This window comes from Triturus cristatus, chromosome 11 (assembly GCF_964204655.1).
Source record: "Triturus cristatus chromosome 11, aTriCri1.1, whole genome shotgun sequence".
Lineage (NCBI taxonomy): Eukaryota > Metazoa > Chordata > Amphibia > Caudata > Salamandridae > Triturus > Triturus cristatus.
Genome location: NC_140594.1, coordinates 402,335,088 through 402,350,137, shown reverse-complemented (window position 1 = coordinate 402,350,137; position 15,050 = coordinate 402,335,088). Strand labels below are relative to the sequence as shown.

The following is a 15,050-nucleotide window of genomic DNA, read 5'->3' as shown; positions in this document are numbered from 1 at the left end:
GGGGGAGGAGATTTCCTTGCACCTCAAAGGGCCTGGTCTGCCTCTGACCATGCCGTCTCCACCTCCTGCCAGGATGTCACACCAGAGAGGGCAGAACTGGTTCTGGCTGGGCACAGACACTCTCTGCCCAAGAGATCAAAGGATTTTGGGATATAAATATTAGGGCCCAGCCCCCTGAATTTTAGAACTCTTTTGCCCAAGAAGACTGCCAAGAAGAAGAGCTGGAGAAGCTGTGATGAGGAACTACCACTTTGTTGTGTGCTTTGATGTGTTGGCCTGCAGTGGCTGCTTCTGTCTTGGGCAGTGAAAGGACTGGACTGAACTTTCTGCAATCTACTTCATGAGTTTTTCCAAGCGCTTGGGGTAGAGCTTGCCCCCTGTTCAAGAAGTCTCAGGAACAGCAAAGACTTCAAGCTCTTCTGCCCTCAGCACTGGGAACTGTGTGTTTTGTGCTGCAACAGAAGAAAAGCCGCCCGATGACGTCTACGACGCAGCTGCCGACTGTGCCCTGAAGACACCACAGAGGGCACTGCTGCAACACCACACTGTGACCCTGGTCTCACCGACGACGCCTGCTGATGCCACCACTGAGCCGCTGCTCGCAACGCGACCTGTGACCCCCGCATTCGGCACCACCTCGCTTCACGACGACACCTTGGAATCCCCGACGATGCCGCTCAGCGCCGAAATCGACGCCGCTGCTTGCACCGTAGTTCGAGGGCACCGCTCGTAAAGTTACACCGCTCTCATTCCACACCGCAGTCTTGGCCTACAGACTCCGGTGCCATTGACTCCAGTTTGTCAGCCGACGACAGCGCTCCAGCAACGACGACGCCAATGATTGCACTGCGTCCTGTCAGCACCACGACGAGCACCGCATTCACATCGCACCGCGACCCTGGTCTTACTGACGATGCCATCTGAGGCCACCACCGAGCCGCTGCTCGCACCGCCACCTGAGGGCACCGCAAACCGCACCGCTGCACTTCACACCGCAGCACCCAATGCCTGCCGACGCCAGCGCTCCTGACTTCAACAGAAAGGAGTTCGTTCTGCAACGCTTGTGACTTCGAGGGCCCCGACGACTCCTGCACCGACCTCCGGAACCAACGCCTGCCGACGCCGTGCTTTTGGAAGCTCAACAAGAGGTCGCCGACGCCCTGCATTTCTAAAAGGTACTGTTTGCGGGTCTTCCCGGCACTGTAGCTGGCCCGCAACACCGCGGTCAGCCAGAACTGTTTGGATTTGTTTGCCCATGACGCCATGATAGCCCCGGACGGAGCTATCGACATCAAGGAACTGTTTTTCAAGCATATTTTGATAATCAAAGATTTTTAAGTACTGTATTGTGGATTTTTTAATAGTTTTTGGTCTTGTCTTAAGTATATACAAATATTGGATATTTTTCTAAACTGGTGTGGTGTCCTTTTGTAGTGCTTACACTGTATTACTGTTGGTTATATGCAAATGCTTTACACACTGCCTCTAAGATAAGGCTGACTGTTCGTGCCAAACTACCAAGGGGATGAGCAGGGGTTATTTTAACTCCCTTGCTTTGGCACATGCCCTAGCCTACCAAAAATCCAATTTCTAACATATCTTGTCAAATGTATTATAACTAATGGGAAGTGAATGTTAAGCAACTATAAAGGGCAAGGTGTACTAAGATAGTAGCAGCAGCAAATAGTTGCAAACTGCGAGTCTACTTTTTGCAACCAGTATCATATGTTATGACCAGACCTATATATTAATAGCTCAGTTTGCAAAATACCAAAGTGTAGGGGGTTGCAGAATGAACTGCTTAATAAATACTAATTAGGCATGTTGCAATTTGCGACTCCCTTCAATTGGCTACAATTATACGCAAAGTGCCTTGCACTGAATAGCAAACAACTACCCCTGTGATTGCATTTCAAAACTGAAAATGTATGTTGTTTTTTTTTTTAAAGGAGCTGAAGCAGGCCAAAACGGGGCTGCTTTCTCAAAAAAAACGTTTTCCATTTGGAAAAACTTCAGTTAGAGTTGGCAGTGGTCCCTTGGACTATTGTCTACTCCCCAATGAAGCTGCCACCCCAATTTGCAATGGGGAAGGGGACCCCTGCTGTGACCCCTTCCCTTTTTTCACATTAGTTACCACGTCAAATTTTGAGTCATTTACTTAATAGTGATTTACAACCAGAATTACACCCACAAACCATTTATACATATAGTACTGTTTTGGTATTTGAAAGGGGCGCCTAAAACACATCCCTTCCAAATACTGAATCTGTAATCATTTCTAAACCCATGTAAGGAGTTGATCAACTTTCCTAACTCTAGGGGTTTAGTACATAAGAATACATTTTTTAGTGGTTGCAACTGTAGGATAGTAGGATCTGCTTCTTATGGTTACCCCCACTTGTTTGCTTGATGTTTCACTATTTTTGACTAGTCTGACTGGGATCCTGCTAATCAGGACCCCAGTCTATCTGCTTTCTCCCTCAAATTGTTATGCATGTACTTTGGTACACTCCAGATTGGATACCGGGGTACCCTTATAAGTCCCTAGTATATGGTACACATGTACCCAAGGCATAGGTACCCCAGAGGCCTCCCATGGGCTGAAGCATGTATTATGCCACCCATGAGAGACCATGCAAAATGGAACTACAGGTCTGCTACTGCAACCTGTGTAAGATGGTGCTTGTACCACTTATGTTAGATATAGGTTCACTATATCTGTAGGTCACTACACTTAAAACTTATGTCACCCTTATAGCAGGTCTTAACAATCTTGAAGGCAGGGTGCTGGGTTTCTTGTGAGAGGGTGCCCCTGCATGAGCAGAGCCCCTCTGCAGCCTTCGGAGACCATTCTCTTGGGTTGTCTGTGACTCAGCCGGACATATAGGTAGAGGTGCATTATAACCTCGCAGTAAGTGCTATCTTGAAAACGGCTTCATAGAAACATATTGTGTTTGGTATCAAACACATTGGAATCATACCTCCACAGCGGTAACCAGTGTGGGAGGTAGGATTCCACCCTTCAGGAGAAAGCTTTGTGGGGGTCACTGGTCTATCCGGTGCCAGCCTTCTCGACCCGGACAGTACAAAATGGATGCTGCCGACCAGAGACACATTTCTGCCCTCCTGCTGCTGAGCCAAGCTCGAGCAGAGGAAGGCATCACAATAGGCATCCTGTCACAGGGAGGTGTGACCACCTCCCAGACAGGATTTAGTGTATTGGAGCTGGGTGGGTGCACTCTGAGAGTGCCTGAAAGTCTGCACTTGGGGCACATTTGGTGTCCCTGTGCCTAGTCCAGCTCAAACCAGTTCTGGTAGCCATTGGCTCCTGCTCTGGCACGAAACTGGACATACGACATGAGTGTAGCCACCACTTTGTCCTGGCCCTCCCCTAGTTACAAAAGGGCTTACCTGGCTGTAAGTCTTTGGATTTTACGTGGACAAGATTCTACAAGAAGAAACCACTGACCTTCGACCGTCTGGACTCTCTGGACTTCGCTGGACTTTGACTGGGTCTGACTTCATCTCCCTCTCCATCCAAAGCTTTATCTGTGCCCTTGCTTCATACAAGCTCAGTGCAGGACCTGTGGTCCACTAAGGACAACTGAAGAATCTCCCCTGCAACTGCAGGCACCGCAACGCAACTGACCGGTCTGCTGCTCCTGAGCTCCTGCGGACTCAGAAGATTTTAGCAACACAGAAGGTAGGTTTTCAAAGGTCCCTGAGGTGGATCTACCCTCTCAGCAAGTTTGAGGCCAGTATGCCTAGTGGAGACTGTATACCCCGATCCCCTGTGCACCGTTTCCTGTTGCAGTTGCATATGCTTATTGGTGATTTAAAACGACACAAGGTATCGATGCGCTTCGTCTTCCTGGCCCACCTATTGGCTAAACGCTGTATAGCAATGCAGTGGCGGTCCCCTACTGGTCCCCCGCTTGCAGCTTGGGTAGGGGCGGTTCTTAAATGGGCTGCTGCGGAGGAGGACGCAATACGAGAGGAGGAGGCTAAGGGTACCCGTAAAACCCCAATCTCTTTAGAGTGGGCGCTCCTACTACACCAATTCAGACAATCCCAGACCCCAACAACACTGGTAGCCGACATGAATACCCCCAACGCCGCACCGCCTCCCGCGGTCCGGGTCTTCGTGGCGGGGGATCCCCCCCCAGCATCCCCCCGCAGCACCCCCGGGCCGGCTGAGTTCCCCCCTCTACTCACCTGATACACCCCACGGCTCCTCTTCCTGGACTGTGCACACACCCACCCCCCCTAGATGGTTGGCAGCTATATAGCCGAACGGGCAATGGCAGACTTGGGACACAGCCTAGAACTAGTCACTCAGAACTCCATGGCATCCCCCAGTTTGGTTCTCCTCCCCAGTTTTCTATACAGGCAATGCTCGGTAATCATACAGACCACTTCCACACGGAACAAGACACGTACGTACTCTCTATATTGATGTTGGTCTATTTGCCCGCTAATGTAAAGTACCCATTTTTACGACAAGTGATGTATGTATGCTCATAATATTAAATGCCAATAAAAAGAATTTTCAAAAAAAATGCTTATTGGTGATTCCTGAGCTTGTGCACTGAAATCCGTGTAGTCCTGACACAGAGCAGCATTTGCACCAAAGAACTCTGGCCTCCTCACACCGATTGCTCCTTGGGCTGGTACTTTGCAATCTTGCTCTTGGTCCCCTCGTGACTTCTGGTCCTTTGGCCTATGGGTCCCTCTGAGGGTCATCTTGATTTCTGTTGGGCTTTCCTGGTTGCTCCAGATGTGCCCTGACTCCTCATTGCTTGGTGAGTCTCCTGGACCTTGCTGATCCACACCGTAACCTGCTTGACCTTCCTGCTTGGGTTGCTTTTGCCAAGGCTTGTTGGTGCTCCCACCAGATACCGACCCCTCAGCACTCGACATCCTTTGTAGGTCAGTTCACCTCCAGCTCCTGGTCGTCCTCAATGTCTCCTGGTCCTCGTGGCTGCAGAGTCAAGCATCCCTTCTTTGCCCCTGAAGCACCCGACATCGGTGGGCATTCATCTACTGAGCTCCTGGTCACCCTGAAGTGACCCAGACTCTGTCCCCTCCACTTTCAGGTTTCTTCCTTCGTGAATCCAGGCTTGGATTCCTCCGGACCCTCTTCACCTTAACGGCAGCAGTACTTCTTCACAGCCCTCCACTGAGAACGACGACGGTTCCCGCACCACTCCAGACCTATGCACCCTCCTCCTCTGGGATAGGTAACTCAGGTACTACAGTATCCACGGGTGGGGTGGCTCTCCAACCTCTTAAGTTCCAAAGGTTTTGCTTGAATTCCTTCTAGAAGGGTCCTTAAATTTTAAAACTGTAACCACGACTTTCCCATAGAATTTTACGGAGCCCATGGTCATGTTTGCACACTGCACCCGTCCTCCGTGGGGTCCCGATCTACTCACCTTGGGTGGTTCCTTGGGGTCCCAACGATTCTACGTCCTCTAGACTGTGTCTTGATCCAAGTCGTGATTTTTTATGCTACTATTTTAGTATATGGTTTGGTCTCCCCGTGGAGCCCACTGAGTTTCGTGCTACTTACAACTGTTCTGGTGATCTTGTATTGTGTGCTTTGTGTTCTATCCTCGTGTAGAGCGTAGTGGAGAGTGGTATATTAATACATACATCTTTTTATATAACTCCTGTGTGGTTCTCCTTTCATTTAGTCAATATAGGAGGTAATATTCTGGTAAAACAAGCTGCTTTACATTCCTTCAAGATTAAGCCTGAATGCTGGTCTCCACAGCGACGCTATGATAGCTTTCTAAAGGTTATCTTTGACCTCATACATCAAAAGGGTCCTTTGGACTGGTGCAAGGTGCCCACTTTAATTAGTGGACAGCATATACCAGGCCAACTTCTCACAGCAACCTCCATGGTTTAGTGAACTGGAGAGTTTGTGACTGCTAAAGTTTAGTACATTGGGCCCTTTTTTGCTTGCTTAGTTCTGTTATTCCGTTTGTAAACGAAGGCTCTGTTTATGAATTGGTCAAGCATAAGATTTGAGACCACATGTCGTAGCATGATTCATTCCCTGCGCTCTCATGCCCACCCTCAGAGTGCTACCTGTGGGACCACCCAGTGTTCAAGTAAGCTTCCGGGCCTTCTGCCATATCCATATACTCTTGGACATTATCCTGAAATTCCAGTTCGTTCTAGAGGCCAATCTGGTTTTCTTGCTAAAAACTCCAATCCCTATTCACTGTTTTGTCTTCACCCCATAGGCCAATGATGGATGGAGAAATTCCACACACCTTTCTGGAGCATCTGTCCCGGAGTAGAATGCTGCTTGCTAAAAAAGCGCTTCAACGCCTCGTCAGGGGTAGTAAGAACTATATAAATGCAATTACAATTACACCTGTAGCCGGCCACTTCTAGCCTGCTTACAGCTGAGGCATGTGATCGTACTGAGCTCTTTCAAGCCCCAGTTTCCTTCAGTCCATCATTGGTCATTGTAGCAGTGCTCCTGTTTTACCGATCCCTTCTTTCCCAAGTTCCTGACCTTTTGCTGCCCTTGTTTGCAGAAGATTCTTGCGCCTCAGATTTTCCTTGTACCTTGATTCCTGAGCCAGCTCTATTTTAGTGCATCTTGGATCCTTGTACATTCTCCATTTCTGTAGTTACCTTTTCCATTGTCCCTTTATCTTACTTCCAGTTTCTAGTTTGCTACCTTCTTTTGCATACTGCCTATGTCAATTTCATAGTGCGGTTGTTTACTTGCTTTCTGCCTGCTGTTCTCTTTGTTTTTCCTTTTTTCCCATTAAGCACTTCTGCTCGCCAGCTCCTTTTCAATTGTGGTTGTAAATTGCTTCTGTTTGATCTGCAGGATTCCTGGGCACAGAAGACAACCTAGATGATCTTTCTCGACCTCTGTGAGTATTGTCCTCATGTACTTTTATAACATCACCATTGGTATCAGCTCCACAGTTCCTGCCTTTGCATGTATTTCCTCTATGTGGGTATTCGCAATCAGTAACAGCATTTGTGGGTGAGAAAACTACTGAACTTCAGTCTTACTGTGTGGAGCTCTTGAGTGCTTTACCCCACATTCCTACTATTGTTAATGTTGTTATATGCATGTTTTGCACATCCTGGGTGCTAGTTATTCTGAATTGCCTTTTAAGAGTCTGTTCTTTCTGAGTGTTCCTATTGGATTCTTTTTCTTCGCTGATTCCCCGTGTGATCTGTGGCAGCTGTGTAGCCAATATTTTGCTTACTATGTCTACCTTGCCACGAGTCCTTGTCAGAGTCCCTGACAGCTGCAGAGGCCATAACCTATGCTTAGTGTCCCTATAACTGATTGCTGGAGCATGGAACTAGTACATATAGGGAAAAGAGGTGACATTTCATTAGTGGCAGGATGTTCAGTTCTATTTTACACTCCTTAGAACAAGTGCCTAATTTATAATAGAATGAGTGCGGGTCCCCAAAGCTCTGCTCAGAAGCCTGCGGCCGGTGCTATTAAATATTGGTGCGCTGAATACCAAAGCTATGTATTCTTGAATACACTTCATGCCTCTTTAGTCCAATACCAGACACTCCCTCCCCCTTTGTCTCACTCTTGCAGGTTCCTGCTTTCTCCCTTTGTGATTGTTTTTCTGTCTTTCTTTTCTTCCTCCTTTCCCCTTTGTGTGTTTTTTACTCTCTTGCTCTCAGTAAATGTATGATGAGGAAAATTAAGTACCGGTCCCCAAAAATGAGTGCCAGTGGGCCCCACCGGCTCAAATTAAGCTCGGCTTAGACCACTCCTCTTAAGAAATCCACCACTTATTTTGTTACACTTTGATTCCCTTGTCAGAATGTACATAAAAAAATTTGGTTTCCAATTAAAAAAATCTCCCTGCATGGTTGTTAGCTTTTTTGTATGTCTCTGAAACGACACACACTTGGCAAGCTCCTTCCACCACCTGCACCTTTAGCAGGGATGTGGGAGTGGTGTTACTTTGCCTGTGGAATACGTCTCTGGGAGGTGCATTTAAACTGATCACTAGGGTGTCTTTGTCCATTTAATCTGAATCAAGGGGGCGGGTCACACATTAATTGTTCAAAAATCCATCAGTTACACCAAGTGATTTTTGACCTTACAAAGAGATGCTGATGTGTACCCAGGAGAAGCCGCTTTCACGCCTGCATCTGGTTTGTGCTATAGCGCAATTTCTTGCCAGCTGGCACTGGGTTTCATATTTTCTGTATGAACGGTTTAGTGATAGAGAGAAAATGAGAAATCCATTTATGGACTCTGCTTTTTCCCGTCGGGGGAGATTTTTTTTGTCGGAAAAGGGAAGCCGGTCCCTGGTGGCTGCATTTCACCAGCTACCCGAGGATCTTTCCTGATAAACCCAGGGCACAAGTCCTAAAAAAAGAAGTGGGGGGGACTAACCTAGTTAGGCAGTATGCAAGCGACATCACGGTGCGCGACATCGCACATGGCATCACAGGAATTGACATCATAGAAAGTGGCATCACAAGCCACACTTTACAGGAAGTGGCATCACTAGAAGTGACATCAGATCTAAAGCCCTCACATATATGTTTAGCAGGTCTGTCATATGTACGTTTGAGCGCATTGCGAGGATAATAGCACAGTGAGCTATGGAAGATGATATATGACTTTTACACCTTGCAATCCCCCAGTTTTATGTAACACATGCTGCACATTCATTTACAAACGTATATAATGTATTGCACAGGTAATATGCGCATGTTGATATAAAGCGCTCTGACACCCTGCATTGGGATGATTAGGGCTATACAAGAATATAGTGCTACTTAAATTATTTCAACGCCTCCTCAGGTGTAGGTGTAGTAAGCTCTATATAAATGCAATTTGCTCTGTGTAAATACTGGCAAAGACCAACACATCTGACTTTCTTACAGAGCATGCATATCTCCTAAACAGACTGAACAAAGTGAAAACATATTGAAAAGCTGCCTTTCTTAAGTATGTGTGAAGTGCTAACAAGGTGTGAGCCTTTCTTTCCCCTCCGCTTTATTTGCATATAGGTGTGAGGTTCCTGACTGTTTCCAGCCAAGAGACTCAAACTAAAGCAGGCCTGATGAACCCTCACATTTGGCCTTTGTTATGGGCCCAGCAGGATCCTAAAATATGAAAGCCCAGTCCAGCCTGCACATTGTTGCTTCTTGCATATGGAAAGCAGACAACGTGCAGGCGCTGCTGAAAGTGTCCCAATGTTTGGAAATTACACCGGGGAGTTCAGCACATTATTCAGGGGGGCCCAAATTCTGTCAGGGTGGACTGCATTCACCCTGTGCACCCCTGACTCGTGCCCTGGATATACCTTATTCTGCCTTGCCCCTGGATATACCTTATCCTGCCTTGCGAGGGAGAGATGCTCGGATGCCACCCTGCAGAGTCTGCGATGGCTGAAGACAGAAAGAATCATATGGTATGCCATGATGCCAGGAGGGCATATACCGTCTCTGGAATATGTGCCAGCACTCTACCTTATGGAAACTCAGTGCACACACATGTTCAGGTTATTTGAGATTTGACAAACCAGTAAACTTTTTTCAGAGTTTGAGAGCCTACTGTTTGCTGCACAGCCCGAGTTAGCGCACGAAGAGAGGATCAGTTAATGTTTTATTTGGGGGGCCATCCAGGGGCGAGCACGCCCTTACAAAGCTGTTTTAGTTAACCCCTTACATTGCAGGGCAGGATAAGTTTCTGCAGAAAAAGTCTTATATTAGTGCCCATGACCCGGGGGTCTTAAGCTCTATAAAAGAAAACAACGAGGGCCGGATTGTTTTGATCTCTACACCGTGTGCCGGGTCATGAAAATGCTTCAAGGCCATTTTGCACATTGTCAGGTGCTGTTATTATTAGAAGGAAGTACGGTTTGAAGTCTGACTGTAAAAGTGCTGCCCTTTCCGAAGGCAGGGGCAGTTTACTGACCAGGCATGAGCCATGAGGCGACGAATAGGGTCATCTTGCGCCCGTTCCCTGGAGCCGGGATTCCTGCCCAAGGAGGGAGGGTAGTCTGGCTGGATAGATCTGGCTGCTCATTGGGAGGAGTTTCCACGCTGTTATCGCCCTTAACCACAAGGAGCAGGGGGCAAATATTGTAACAGCCACCATTCATAAGCTGTACACAATAGGTTCCCGACACTACTCCCTGTAGTCACACATTCATATCCCAGCATCCCAGGGTGTCAAACCCTTGATGAATGTGTGACTTCAGGGTGACGCTCCTACTCCTACCCCTGTTTTGGAAGGAACATAGTGAAACTCAGTCCCTGAGAGTGTGTCCGGAATTGGCAAGTATGGCTGGATATGGATCAACTATCTCCCTATAGCATTGAGCAGGGAAGGGGATAGTAAGAGAAGTAAGAACAGGCATCTTCATCCTGACAAAGGCACTTGACCCATAGGGGCGGTTGGAAGGCCGAAACATGTTGATGAATATGATATTTATGAGAACAGGGTACTAATGGTCCAGGTATACCCGATTTACCATTTTTAACCCTGCCAAAAGAGGCCTGGAATAAAACAGCGGAGGTACTCTTTCAGGTAGTTTTAAGGTTTGTGTTTGGAGGATCCCATTTTTGAGGGGCAATTTTTGCCCCACAAAAGACAATGTTTTTTTGCTCCACTCTGAGTGTTGGTCTGCACCAGAGTGTTGTAGCACGCCCCATGTTGAAGTATGCCACTATCTAGTGGCTGAGGGCAGTTTTAAAACCACTGAGGGGTTTCCATAGAGGACCAAGGTTGTTGATTGATTTTCCTCTTCCTTTTTTGTGTGTTCATATATATTTTGAGGGAGGATAAAGGAATGGTGGTACCGCTCACCCTGTTGTTAGTGTGTGTTGGATTTGGAAACATTTGCCAACTTTTTGCCTGGAGAACCATCAACAGACTCCAAACACCAACTTGCTCAGCTGAACTGACGAAGGAGCATTGCCACTGGGCATGAGTTTGCTGTAGCTGCACTACGTTCTCTGCAGAAGCCAATCCTTATTAGTGGGACCTCTTGAAGCCAGAATTGTTGATGTTGATCCCTCTTCGGCTATAGCCTGCAGCCTGGCCACGTTGAGGAAATCTGACTTCCAGAAAAGTCCCTAAGTTCGAATGTAGAAAGCTTCAGCGGTGCCATTTTCGAAGGTGACCTGATTGGCATCGAAGACTTCTTGGCCACAAAACTTGAATTTTACCAATCTGAACTTTTCCCACCTTCGTCAATAACTTAACTGAGACCTCGTCCTCCAGTGATCCATATTCGACAAACTCCTCTTCATCTACGGCCTGCTGGCTTGCACCACTGAAGACTTTCTACCTCCCCAAAAAGTTTCTAAGTGCAAAAACAACTTTTTGAATGGGAAGAACCTGGTTCCTGCATACGACCTGTGTTCCATTGCAGTTGGCCTTCACTTTCACATCAGTACTGGTCAATTGTAACCTGATGACCTTGGTCGGTGCTTAATGCTTTTTGGCAATATCTTTTAATTGAAACTTAAAAAATTCAAATCTTTGGTTCTCATTAATGGACTTTTGTCATTTTGGAGTCAGTGATTATAATATTCTGTATTTTTCTAAATTGGTTTGGGATTTTTCTTGTTTGGTGTTTTGACTTTATTACTTTTTAAAGTACTGCATAAATGCTTTACACATTGCCTCTAAAGGTAAGCCTACATGCTCTGTGCCATAGCTACAAGAGAGTTGAGCTCAGGTGTATTTTGTGACTTTAATGGTTCACCCTAACAAGGTTTGTGGTTATTACCTTAGTTGGTTTCTCACACTTCTCATCTAATAACCCAATTTCCCACACTGGGATGGATTATTTGCTGCTGTTCCGGAGGAAAAATCACATTGTTACAAATTTTAGCCTAATCCTGGGAGAATGCCCTAAAGTTGATCCCAGCTTCTCCTATGAATCTCTGCACAAATGTTTGTCATATCTTCTTTTAACTCAACGAACATTGAAAGGCATCCAGGAAGTTATACGAGCCCTGATCTTGTTAGCTCGCATGTCAGCCCCTTCTCTGTCAGAGATGTTTGGCCAGTGAGGAGCAGACTTATCTTAGGCATCTGCTGCCGGCTCTGCAAAATGCTGATGTCCCCTAACAGCAAGGCTGCCCAGTCTTTATTCCATCGCATGGCTCTTTTTCCACTTCCCTACATTATCTGCTTATTAATATCAGTGTTGAAGATTCTTTTTCATTCCTACTTTGTCCCTTGATCACTGTTATCATATGTTTTACACAGGCAAAACGTAAGCACTACACTGCTCTGAAGTAGAGCTTTGTATCCCCAAGACAAAGGCTCTGAAAGACAGAGGTGCTGTGGGATCACTTCTAGTGATCCCTATCCGTACTGCTACTTCTGAGCACCGAATCCGCCAGGTGAAGTACGGATGTATGGCACACCTTCCTCTTGAAGCATGGCGGCTTTGTTCCTCATTGAAAACATAAGCTAAAGACAGAAGTGGTAGAAAATGACCCCCGTAGTGGTAACAATATTAGTTCTACCACACATATTAACTCATTTAAGCATAACCCCAAATAAAATAGGATGCAGTCTGTTGGACTTGGCCCTTTCTGTAGAATCATCCTCAAACATTTTCACCCTCCTATTTTCTGAACCCGTTTTTGCTGGCTTTAGGACTCTGCGCATACTAATTAGTACTAAAGTGCTTGTATTCTCTCTTTAAAACATGGTAGAGTTGACTTATACCCAATTGACACATGCCATTTACTTGTAAGTCCCTAGTAAAGTGACACTACCTGTGCTTAGAGCCTGCAAATCAAATGCTACTAGTGGGCCTGTAGCACTGATTATGCCACCCACATAACTTTCACTTTAAACATGTCTCAGTTCAGCCATTGTAACGTGTGTGCAGTTTCTAAACTGCCATGTCCACCTAGTAAAATAAACCTTTTGCCAGGCCCAAACCTTCCCTTTTAGTGCATGTAAGTCACCCCTAGGGTAGGCGCTGGGTAGCCCCGAGGGAAGGGTGCAGTTTACTTAAAAAGTGGGACAAGTACCTTTTCGTTTTTACAACTGCAAGGCCACCCTCTTCCATAGGATAACATTTGAGCTACCTTATTACATTTAATAAGCTGTATTTTCCAAATGAGAACAAGTAACCAGTTCATGGTTGGTGTCTCAGGAATTGCAATGAAAAATGCTCTCTCATGGTGAAGTCAGATTTTTAGTTACAATTCTGAAAATGCCCCTTCTAGCAAGTTGGCATTTTCCTGCCTTAGCCGTTTAATGCTCGAAGCCTGTCTCTGGGTCACATGACTGAGTGGAGTTAGCAGTTGGGCTTTTTATATTCATTCCTCCTAGACAGCCACACACAATAGAGAGCTTATGTGTGCCTGGATGGGCAATGACTGGCAGGATGGGTGGGTAGAGCTGGGAATAGCCCTACTTACACTTACATAGGCTGTGTCCTGCCTCCACAAAAAGGGCTGCACACCCCCTGCATTTAGTCTGGAGCCAGGACAGAGAAGGTAGGATGCCTGTGGACTTCAAGGGGGAAACCTATAGAGGTTTCTCCCACGACAAAGGGAGGCCAAGGGATAAATATTGGACCCCAGATACCAACTCTTTAGGACTACTGAACCTGTGGATACTCTGCTAGGAGGAAGGACTGCTGTGCTGCTGAAAGGACTGTCACTTTGCTGGACTGCTGCTCTGAAGGAGTGCTGCCCTGCTGTGCTGACCCACTGCCCTCTTTCCCTGGGTGAGAAAGACTGGACCTGCATCTGCTGAAACCAGAAAGCTAAAGTGACTCCAGGGGCTTGTTGGCTGGCCTCCTGACTAGAGCCTCAGGGACAGAAGGCTACAACAACCTTGAACCCAGTGCCTGAACTCTGCCATCTGTGAGTTCTACCCTGCCAAGTGGTGACACCCCACTCCTGGACCTTTGGAAGTGGGCTTGAAGATGCTCTGCCAGCCCATCTGTGGACCCAGCAGAACTGACACAGCTCCTCCGTGATGCAGCACATCTCCAGCAGAGCCAGCGCATTGCCTTTGCTATTCGACGCATCATCTTTGGAACTGATGCATTGCCTCTGTTGTGAGGGTTCTACCGACGCCAAGACTGCATCAGCCCATTTCGAAACCGCTGCAGGTGCGAAGCTTTCCCTATACAGGCCATTGCAGCACAGATCGCTCATCGACAGCAACCTTGATGACGACACCAGGTTCCAGCATTGCAGCCTCCCAGCTTGTCAGAACTAATTCATTTAATTGATTGCGCAGCACATCCTCGCTGCCGGAGTTCAAATCACAAGCCCTCATTGGCAGGACCCCGCATTGCAGCTTCACTGCTCCTCGGAACTGACACATCACCTCGACTGTGTGACATATCCTAGGCATGAGGCTACGCACCCAGGATTTAAAGCAGGCACGACATGGTGCATGGTACACAGTGCACCCAACGTGCAAGTGGCACTGCCATGGCGGCGGCATATGCTTCAGGCTCTCTATGAGCAACGCATGCCACCGCCGTGGCACCACTACACAACACCGCCAGCCGGCGGTGTGGTCATAATACGGCGGTCGGAATGCTGCCAGCTGGGTGGCATTCTCTCGACCGCCGCAAAGGCAGTCTGGCGGTCGGACCGCTGAACTCATAATCGGGCCCTAAATGTTATGGCATGCTAACTGGATCCCTCTCTTACCAAAAGCATTAAACAAAACCAGCTCTACCAATGGATTATTTTGAAGATACTTGGGCTGGTTGTCTGTATCAATCAGGACACAGATGCCAATCAAAGAATCACATTCATTGGTGGAATGTCTATGACAGCACCTTGTCCCAAGAAGCATAGACAAATAATGCAGTGGAAGGGTGGTACAGATCTTCCCAAGGAACATTTGGCAGAAGCCATCCTACACTTTACCAATTTTTACAAATACTTTAAAAAAAACAAAGCTACCAGAAACTAAGAATAGAACAATCGCTACCCCAAATCGAGCCAAAATATATAAACAAACTAAAAAAGGTATCAAATCCTAACATGCAAATTAAGACTATTTGATCAAAATAAAGGCC

The 15,050-nt window shown here is 46.9% G+C and overlaps 1 long non-coding RNA gene across 1 annotated transcript in view; it reads left to right on the top strand.

Moving 5' to 3' along the window:
• Nucleotides 1–15,050, top strand: part of LOC146784307 (uncharacterized) — a 69,472-nt gene that overhangs the window by 12,322 nt on the left and 42,100 nt on the right. The window contains exon 2 of the long non-coding RNA XR_014970869.1: nt 6,857–6,902. This is a non-coding gene — a long non-coding RNA (uncharacterized LOC146784307). The remainder of the gene's footprint in view (nt 1–6,856; nt 6,903–15,050) is intronic.